Source organism: Bidens hawaiensis, unplaced genomic scaffold (assembly GCF_021521415.1).
Source record: "Bidens hawaiensis isolate Kalapana, Puna unplaced genomic scaffold, B.hawaiensis_p1.1 tig00012184_1, whole genome shotgun sequence".
Classification (NCBI taxonomy): Eukaryota; Viridiplantae; Streptophyta; class Magnoliopsida; order Asterales; family Asteraceae; genus Bidens; species Bidens hawaiensis.
The window spans coordinates 648,802-659,908 of record NW_027491981.1 but is presented as its reverse complement, the minus strand read 5'-3'; positions in this window follow the sequence as shown (position 1 = coordinate 659,908).

Below are 11,107 nucleotides of genomic sequence, written 5' to 3'. Positions count from 1 at the left end.
ACACTAGAGGGATGCTAGTCTTTACTCCAGATGGCATGTTGTGTCACTCTGATCAAGCTTCCTAACGCACATGCAATCAATCCGACGTGCATAATAAAAGTCAGCTACGCTGAGTGAGTTATAGTTTAAGCATTTAAGTAAACATACATTGATTTCATATTAGGCAGAATTACAAATTTTGTCCTTTAAAAAAAGCCAAATTACGGTTCGTGTCCTTTTTTTAGTTTCTTTGCAGGCGGTGTACTTTAAACATTTTTTTTTCTACACGTTATGTCGTTTACGTGAACTGGGTTAGAAAAACTTAGTTAAATACCCTCACGTGAGGCGCATATGAGGGCATTTTTGTCTTTTCGTCTATACATAATAAAAAAATATAAAACTCTTTCTCTCTCTCTTATCAAAATCTACTCTCTCTCCCTGCTTCTCTTTCTTTCTTAATCACCCACCACCACCACCAACTCACCACCACCAGCCACCCCCACACCTGCCCCAATCCAACCTCCGGCAACCACTACCGGCGAGTCGGAAATCTTGATTTTTCGGCGAGCACAAAGTAGAGTTGAAACCACCATTCCACCACCGTCCACCCAATCTCCGTCTTCTTACAACACAACTCATGTTCATCGATTGGCTAATCTCCGCCGCCGTGGGTAATCAGTGGGTAATCAGTGGTCTTGAGAGTGGATATAGGGTTCAGCGATAAAGGAAACCGAAAACGACAGTGCAGCCACATGATAACATGTGACGGAACCCAGAACTGAGTGCCGGAAAGGGAATTGTGATTGGCGTTGTCATGGGAAACCAGATCTTGTGTCGTCGTTGTTAAGAGTGGTTGTAGCGGCGGTTGTTAAGTCTATGACAATGGTGACGGTGGGTGTAGGGTTTAGATTTGGGGATGAGGATGTTGGTAAGTGTGGTGATGAACCAGTGGGCCTGGCGGTGGCGGAAGGTGGGGGTGATGGTGGTTGATGGTAAGTAGGAGGCGGCGGCGGAGATTAGCCGATCGATGAACATGAGTTGTGTTGTAAGAGGACGGAGATTGGGTGGACGGTGGTGGAATGGTGGTTTCAGATCTACTTTGTGCTCGCCGGAAAATCAAGATCTCCGGGTCGCCAGTAGTGGTTGTCGGAGGTTGGATGGGGGCAGGTGTGGGGGTGGCTGGTGGTGGTGAGTTGGTGGTGGTGGTGGGTGATTAAGAAAGAAAGAGAAGCAGGGAGAGAGAGTAGAGTTTGATAAGAGAGAGAGAAAGAGTTTTATATTTTTTTATTATGTATAGACGAAAAGACAAAAATGCCCTCATATGCGCCTCACGTGAGGGTATTTAACTAAGTTTTTCTAACCCAGTTCGCGTAAATGACATAACGTGTAGAAAAAAAATGTTTAAAGTACACCGCCTGCAAAGAAACTAAAATAAGGACACGAACCGTAATTTGGCTTTTTTTAAAGGACAAAATTTGTAATTCTGTCTTCATATTATATCACGTAAATTAATGCAACATCGTTCATATTGTACGTAGCATAAATATTCCATGTCTCATGAGACCATTCGGCTCGTCGGGCATTGACTGTCATCGCCATCATTTCACATCATGCGTATGAGTAATTATATGATATAAGCAAGCAGAAGGTTCATATGCCTTCCTTATGCTTACATTATCGGTTCCACATCTCACGTAGGATCAATTATATAATAATACGTTATACATATGGTAGCCATATTCATTAACCATTTACATATGCAGTATTTCATTCATTTCATAAAATGGTTGGCATTTTGAAAACATTTTGTGAGTATGCGCGTTGCCCCAAAAACGTAACACGGAATGGTGGGTTTAGAAACTCACTTGATAAAATAAGCTTCTTAACTACACGGTAAGGCTTTCTAGCTGGAAGAATTGGACAACTGTACAATGTTTATATATAAACTATTACCATTCACATCATACGATGACTTCAAGTGATTGTACCAAATGAAGTATTCACTTACCATTGTTTTTTCTTGATCCCATAGTTTTCGCTAGGTTCATGGTTTTCACTTGTTACCCATAGTTTTCGCTTTATCTTCAGTTTGTACTAAACCATACTCCGTTTCTTATTTTAAGTGAAAACTATAATTATGCGAAAACTATATGTACTAAGCGAAAACCTATGCTAAGCGAGAACTATATTTACTAAGCAAAAATGTTGGGCTAAGTGATAACTAGGCTAGTGTGCGAAAACCAGATACTTAACCAAAATTTCCAAGTTAAGCGAAAACCACAAGAGAAAGTGACAACTACTGAAAGAGAAAACTAACAGCGGCTAAATGAAAACCATAGATCTTGTGTTAATGGCAAACCTGAATGTTAAATCCCTAAAATGAATCAAGATATAAACCTTAAATCCTCGTGGTCCGAATACCATTCCCTCAAAGTCACATGCAATTTCATTCATGAAATCATAACCTTTTATCAAAATTCTTACCTTGAACATTTACTCGCATACACTTGCGTAGCTTGAAAGCAAGGTTGTAAAAGTCGGCCTAGGTGGCCAAGTACTCGGAACCTAGGCGCAACTCGGCACTTCACTACACCGTTTTTTTCCTCAAAGGTAAAACAATCGGAACCGGTCCTAGGTGGTCCATGTAAGGCCAAAATGTGACTTGTGATATCAATGTGAGAAAACTCGTTATATATATATATATATTGTCACACCCCGACCAAAGGCGGCGGAACATGCCGGGGTGCAACGGATTGCCCAAAACACAAGACACTATCAAAGTGACAATATTTAATCAACTCATTATTTCATAAATCAATAAACAACACATCTCGTTCATACAAACAAATTGAATACAAGTAAAGAATTATATTGTTCGTTTTACTAGTATCCTAATAGTCTTGGTAACGTTTTCGTCAAGTCCTCGAGTCAACAAATGTCAAACTTGTAACATTTTATAAAATAAAGTTTATCAACACAAAGGTTGGTGAGCAATTCATAAGTTTGAGCATATAAGTATATAGTGATAAAATGTCACAAAACTTGTATACGAAACGATAAATAAAAGAAATAACTTGAATAAATAGATATCGCTAATAGAATTACGTTAGCGACACCTAGCTATAAGGGGTTGTCTAGGATTTTATAGTTATCGTTAATTGCATTACGTTAACGACACCTTGCTATAAGGGGTTGCCAAATAGATTAGGATTTTATAATTCTACCAACCAAAAGCGATAAACACATAGGCATATAATCATAGAACACCAAATCGAGCAATTATTTAAGTAAAGTATACAATATCGTTTGTGGTTTAAGAGTCAAGTATAAAGCATTTAGTTTGAATAAGTATGAAATGTAACCCCAAAACGAAAGATGGAAAACGGGGTATGAAAGTACTCACATTCAAGTGATAAACTTGATTTGGTAAAATGACGAGTAACCGGAAGGATGAGGTTTAACGGGCAAGTCTAGATGAAAGGAAGTCTTGTATTAGGAAGGTTGTCTTAGGAAGTCTTAAATAAAATAAATGATAGGAAATGTAAACAATTTAAAGTTTAAGGTTTAAAAGGTAAATATTTAAGACAAGCATAATAATAGTCCTTTAAAAATGTAAGTTTGCTCGAAACCGGGTTAAAGTATCTAACCATAAAATTTACTTAACCAAGTATGTAGTTCTAGCTATTGTTTTAGAACTAACATCGTCCGTTAAGCGAGTGTTCGGGTTTTGTCGGTCCAAACTTTGTTATGAGATCAAGTTGGATTCAACATTCCAAGTACTTTAATAAAATATTTAAAATCAGTTGGTAAGTATTTTTCAAATAAATATACAAGTCTTGATAGCTAAAAACAAACTTCAAAACTTGTGTGTCTTAAGCGAGTAAAAATCGGATTGGTTTGGTTTCCATCATAACAAGTTCATAGATGGTTTCCACATGCCCAAATATCAACGAACTTGTATAATAATGTACAAATGGAAATACTTAAGTTTTACAACCAAAAAGTTAACAATAAAGCCTTTAAACAAAGTTCGGTTTACGGTCTAGAGCTATTTACGGTTAAACCGAAGCATAGACTCTTAGAACCTTAACCATGGAACTTGTAAATGTGACAAACAAACTAAATTGAGTAAAAGTTAATAAACAATAATTAAGTTAGATGGTTAGATGCGAAAAATATATAACAAGGACTACGGAAGTCCTTCATGTAGCCTTGCCTTACGAGGCCTGAAACTTAACCAACCAGGGTCGGATAAGTAACTACCAAAGGTAACAAGGGGTGTGTATTATATATATGTTGTGTCACCATAAACAAGTATTAATAAGACTACATAAGCTAAATATAATGAAAGATTAAACTTAGTTTAACTCTTGGTAAAATATTTATGGGATTAATTTTTGGCAACTTTGGTCCTTGAAGTTCGTTTTCGATGTAATTTGAGCGTTTTAAAGGCGTTTTCGAATCCGTAAAGGGGTTTTTCAAATTGAACAAGCGGGAATGATTTAGTAACATAAAATCCAATATTTTATATATTTGAAATGTTCGGGATATAAATCGGGTCGGTTTACAACATAAATTATATACAAGATAACCCGAAATTGACGAATGTCACATATATTGGTTAATCAAATTAGTGATGTCGACAAGAATTTCATATCCGAGACGAGAGCTTCGGTGCACACGTTTAGCTTCAACGGGGAGAAAGCTTCTAGAATGAATATGTTAGGCTATAAATACGAATTTATTGTTTACATTTTAGTTTGTATTTGCATGGTGTTTTCACCCACCCAAGGGGAGCTCGCTTTGGGTGGAATCGATTCGTTTAATATTATAAATCTTTTATTCAATAATGAGATCGTTCATTATATTATCTTTATTGTTTCCATTCGATCGTTTGATTTCACCGAACCCGTCTCGATCGCTTATTAAGAACAAAATTTGTTCGTTTTTCGGATCCAGTTTCGGGACCTACACTTGGTATCTTAGCGAGTTGAATCAGCTGATTCAACTTTGTTCTTATATTCAGGTTCTAATTCTGTGATTACCTGAACCAAGACGTTAATTTCTTGAAGACTCGTTGAAGTTTTGAAAATAAAGTTTGAAGAAAATAAAGATGGAAATAAGCGTGCTTGAAGTTCTTCTTGTGTGCAGATCTGGATTCAACTGATTTTGAGGTTCGTTTTATGGTTTATGTCAAGTTTCATGAAGGTGTTTGAAGAACAGTGGGTTTGTTCATATGTGTGGAGCTGCAAACAGTCAAATCAGTAATAATCATCAACTTTCTGATTGAATCTTGTTCTTCGATACCCGTTTTGCTCTGAATCAACATGAAGAGATTAGTATTATGCTTAATTTGATGAATATGAGCTTCAATTTTGTGTTTAGTTGATCAATGGCCTAGAGGTCTGGTTTTGGTGTTTGGTGGTTAACAGTGGGATGTTGGAGTTTCCAGTGAGATGCTAGCTGATCGGAGCTCGAACCGAGACGTTAATTTCTTGAATTCCCACTGAAGTTTTGAATATAAAGTTTGGAGAAAATACAGTTGGAAATAAACGTGCTTGAAGTTCGTCTTGTGTGCGGATCTGGATTCAACTGATTTTGAGGTTAGTTTTATGGTTTATGTCAAGTTTTATGAAGGTGTTTGAAGAACATTGGGCTTGTTCATGTTTGTGGAGCTGCAAACAGTCAAATCAGTAATAATCCTTAAAATTCTGATTGAATCTTGTTCTTTAATATTCGTTTTGCTCTGAATCGACATGAAGAGATTAGTATTATGCTCAATTTGATGAATATCAGATTCGATTTTGTGTTTTGTTGATCAATGGGCTGGAGGTCTGGTTTTGGTGTTCTGTAGTTAACAGTGGGATGTTGGATGTTCCGGTGAGATGCCGGCTGATCGGAGCTCGTTTTTCCGGCGACGGTAATCGGCGGTTTAGTTTATGGATGAGATAACGATGATGATGGGTGGCCGGAATCCATGGTGATGAACGAAGGTTGGTTCAGGAAACTCTCCAGTGACATGGTGATGATGGTTACCGGTCAAAGAAGTTTTTCTACAGTGAATATGGGTGGTCGTTGATATCTGATGTCGTTGTCTCATTGATGTTGTACAGCTAGTGATGATGTCGAAAACAATTTTCCAGCAGGTGTGGCCGTGTTGATGTTGAATATGGAGAAAGGCGGTGATGAGAATTAATGACCGGAGCTCTGTGTTAGTAACCACCACTGATGATGATTGAAGACTGTATGTGAGGGATGATGTAGATCTGGGTGGTGGCGGTGTTTAAGAATGGAAGTTCATGTGCATGTGGCCGGCGAAGGTGATGTCTTCGACGGGTTTTCCGGTGATCGTTTTTCTGGCGACAATCTTGTGTTAATGACGACTGAAAGGAACACTAAAGGTTCTAACTCTTTGTTTTGTGCCCTAATATGACTTATAAAGCATAATAGGATTGGGTTGCTTGGGCTTAGTGTGTGGGCTGATATAGCATATCAAGAAATGGACCAGCATGCTATCTAGATTTCTATTTTGGGCTGATGGGTATTTAAGTTTTGGGCTAATTTATAAATCATGAACAAGACCAGGTTGTTGCTATATTACTTGGGTTGGTGGAATAACTTTTTTGCATCTTAAACCGACAAAGTTAATTCTCCTGGTCATTTTGATGTTTATCTACAAGAGTATTGAACCGAGTAAAGTATTTCAAATATTGCTGGGCTGAGAAATAATTATTTGTTGGATTAACTGAAACTGAAGAAAGTTAAAATTGATCGGGTTTTCATCATTGTTTGATCGTGTTCAAAGCGTGTTATTTTTATAATAGTTTCAAGGCATTCGAGAAGCTGGATCTGTGAGGTGTACTTTGAACAAATTGGATATGAATTGGATTTAAAGAGAAATTAATAAGTTTTGTCATTTGATCGAAGAATCCGGTAATTCGAGATCGATTTGTGGAAATCCGAGCTCATCTCATGCCTATATACAACTTAAGATCCGAGATAATGGATAAAAAAGCGAGAACTACTTCAAGATTAAATATAAGTGGGTTATACCTTGAGGTGGTGAGTTGAAACGAAGAGGCTACGGTTTATTAGGTGATTTGTGAAGATGCGAGACAAGGTTTGACAAAATTCTAATATCGCAAACCAAGGGGGTGATTGTAAGGCCAAAAATGTGACTTGTGATATCAATGTGACAAAACTCGTTATATATACATTGGTTAATCAAATTAGTGATGTCGACAAGAATTTTGGATCTGAGAAGAGAGCTTTGGTGCATGTGTTTAACTTCACGGGAAGAAACTTCTAGAATTAATATGTTAGGCTATAAATATTACTTTATTGTTTACATTTTAGTGTTTGTTTGTGTGATGTTTTCACCCACCCTAGGGGAGCTCACCTTGGGTGGGATCGGTTTTTTTAATATTATAAATCTTTTATTCGATAACGAAATCATTTGTTTATATTATCTTTATTTGTTTTCATTCGATCGTTTGATTTCACCGCACCCATCTCGATTGGTTATCAAGAACAAAATCTGTTCGTTTGTCGGATCTAGTTTCGGGACCTACAGTCTAACTCGACCTTAACAAAATTTTAACGTTTATTAAAAGAAAACCTAATTTCTCCAAGAGTCCACTGTTGTTTTTTTCCCTTTTCGCGTTAAGACGCAACCTATTTTTAGTTCTGAGCTCGTAACCGCCATCGTTATCATCCGATTCATAGTTCTGAACTCGCAACCTCCTATTCAAGTTCGATTGAGGTAGGTTTTTCATTATTGAGACCTTTTACGTGAATCAAGATGTAAATATTATTGTTTGATTTGTATTTTTCTTTTGTTTTTTTGTAGAATATTAGTAAACTTATGATATTTGACATATATATAATCTCCCATAAATTAATTTCTTTGTAAGATACTATGTCTGAGTACTCCCAAGTACTCCCCGCCTATACTATGTACTCGCAACTCCCTAGTCGACTGTCCTAGGAGCTCTAGCAACTTCTACAACCTTGCTCGAATGTGTATATCAAACAAACTCCGATTGAGGTGATCCCAACAGCCATGGAATCATCTCATCTAGATCTACAAACCCCGATGGTCGAGCTGCTAGAAAACTCCGCCACTTGTGACTGCAAAACCCAAACAGTCGTCGAAGTTCCTTCATCTGCCATGTTACGGTGCGGGCATTAAAAATCCAACTTCCAGAACTCCAATCCAAGATCCCAACGGTGAAGACTTTAATATGAGTTGAGAAGACGCATGTGTACATGGTACACTCAGTCATACCAATTATATCGAAGATGATGAACAAAATACTTTCTTGATATAAGAATATGATTATTAAGGTGGCGTTTGATATGCATGTATGAGAGGCGGAATGGAATGGACCATTGTGATGGAATGAAAAAAGTGTGTTTGGTTGGTCAATTGAATGGAATCATCGAGCACCATGTTCATTCCATTCCCTCCAAAACACCCCAAATTCATTCCATCCACCCCATTGTTTTTTTTTTCATTCCATCCATCTTTCACACTATATCACATCCACCACCCTCCTACCACTACTACGCAATGCTCTCTCACCACCACCCACCACCGCCTCCGTCGCCCGCCACCACCACCCACAATCGCCTTCGCCGCCACCAATACCCGCCTCCGTCGTCTGCCGCCACCAACACCCGCTTCTACCGCCCGCCGCCACCACCACTATTACCCGCCTCCGCCGCCCGCTGCCACTATCATTACCCGCCTCTGTCGCCCGCCACCACCAACCACCCACCACCACCTACCATCGTCGCCATCATCGCCACCACCAACCATCTCTCCCATCCATCACCCCCATCGCCACCACCGCCCACTATTACCTCCACCTGCCACCATCAACAAGTGCTCCCGCCACCCACCACCCACCACCACTATTACTGCTCGCCGCCCACCACCACCATCCCACCGTCACTCACTACCATTTTATTTTATTTTGATTTTCTAGCTTACCAAAAAATAAAAACTAATAACTCATGCCATTCCCACATGGTAATCAAACATGTCAATGGAATGACAATGATCCATCCCATTACCACGTGCATTCCATTCCTTCGTTCATTCCATTCCATCGCTCATTCTATTACCCCATACCAAACAGACCCTAAATACTTTCTTTAGATAATTGTTGAGTAGCAAGAATCTAATAATGTAAGTGTAATCGGGCGATGACTAATTTAGAGGCGGATCCAGAAATTTTTTCCACATGGGCACAAAATGGAACAGGTAAATGGACCGGTCAAAGAGAACCAGACATGCCTAATTATTATAAAGGCCTAAAGCAAAATGAACTTCCTTGGCCCTTTCCAGAGTTCCTTAAGAAATTTTATATATTTGTTAATCGTGAGACGAAATTTTCTTTATATAAAGTTAAGAGTTTTTAGATGAAAACAAAATATAAATCATTTTACACACAAAAAAATCAACATAATAATATAAGATTGTAGTAGCGCTTAGTTTGAGTTGTCTTTTTAATAATTTTGAAGAATATAGTTATACTGAAGAATACTTTTTAATAAATAAAATTTAGAAAACGATAAAATTCTAAATAAAGCAATATATAACAAATAAAATAGTTATAGTTAAATGAAACTAGGGGTGTGCCCCTCGCGCGATGCGGCGAGGACACGTATGGATCTCGTCGTTAACTATTGTAACGATAGCAAATATGTTTATTTGTTTTCACAATCAACACAGTACGCTCGATGATAACTAAATTATATAAAATCAGCAAAATAAATATTATTTCTTACGAAATTCATCACCTCTCCGACAAACCTAGGTTCATCATCACCGAGTTATTATGGTTAAGGAGGCTCATATATGTTCAAAAATATAATCATAGCCAACATACCAAAACTTAAAAAAATTATAATCATCAGCATACACACATGGCAGCTGACCCTATAGACAACCAAAGTCGCCGGTAATGACGTACAACACCCAGTCAGATTGTCATCATCATGTCGTTGTTAAATATGCTCGGGTGTTTGCAACAGTAGCAAATATATTTATTTGTTTTCATAATCAACACAATACGCTCAATGATCAATAAATTATATACAATCAACAGAAAACGTATTATTTCTTACGAAATCCATCACCTCTCTGACGAACCTGGGTTCATCATCACCGAGTTATTATGGCTAAGGAGGCTCAGATATGTTCAAAAATATCATCATAGCCAACATACCAAAACTTAAAAAACTTATAATCATCAACATACACACATGGCAGCCGCCACCATAGACGGCCAAAGTCGCCGGCAACGGCCGGACTGTCATCATCATCGGGTCATAGAAAAAGGATTAAGCATCTCTCTAGAACCCAATATATTCTCAGATCCACTGTCGCTACTAATCATCCACGGCAGTCGTGGAGTCACCGGAGAAGGAGTGCAGAGAAAGCAATAGGCGTCGCACAATCCGCCGCTACCACAGACAGCCGGAGCCGCCGGCAACGGTGGGGCAACTCCCGTCTCTTTGTTTCCCTCTCTAAAACCCACCCTTTGTCCCTCTTTCTCTCTCTAGATAAATGTAAGGCCTCGTTACCGGTGTCTCACTTTAACGTTGGATTTACTCATAAACACGGTTCTAAATATCAGAGTTAATAAAAACTTTCGCGGAATAACATAAAAGTCAACCATTCATTACAACATCCATAACGTGTCTTTCAAAAACATAACATAAAACATAGCATTTCAAACATCACGACAATCTCCAGATGCCAGCCTCTTCGGATCCTGCCATTTGTCTTCCTCAAGCCAACTGCCTCAGTCGATTAGCCTGCGTGCATACTAAAAGTCAGCTACGCTGAGTGGGTTCTAGTTAATCATACAACATACAAAACATTCACATACTAGCATATGCACCCGGAGGTACATACCTTCATATCTTCTTACACACTTACTTACATACGCACTTTCATTCTTTCTTTCATACTTACATACTTTCATTCATACATATACGTTTTAAAGAGCATTCCGCTCTATAACCTTCGCCGATATTATTAGGGTCGGTCCCCTACGTTCGCCGGTATAATTAGGGTTGGTTCCCTATATTCACTGATACTATTAGGGTCGGGTCC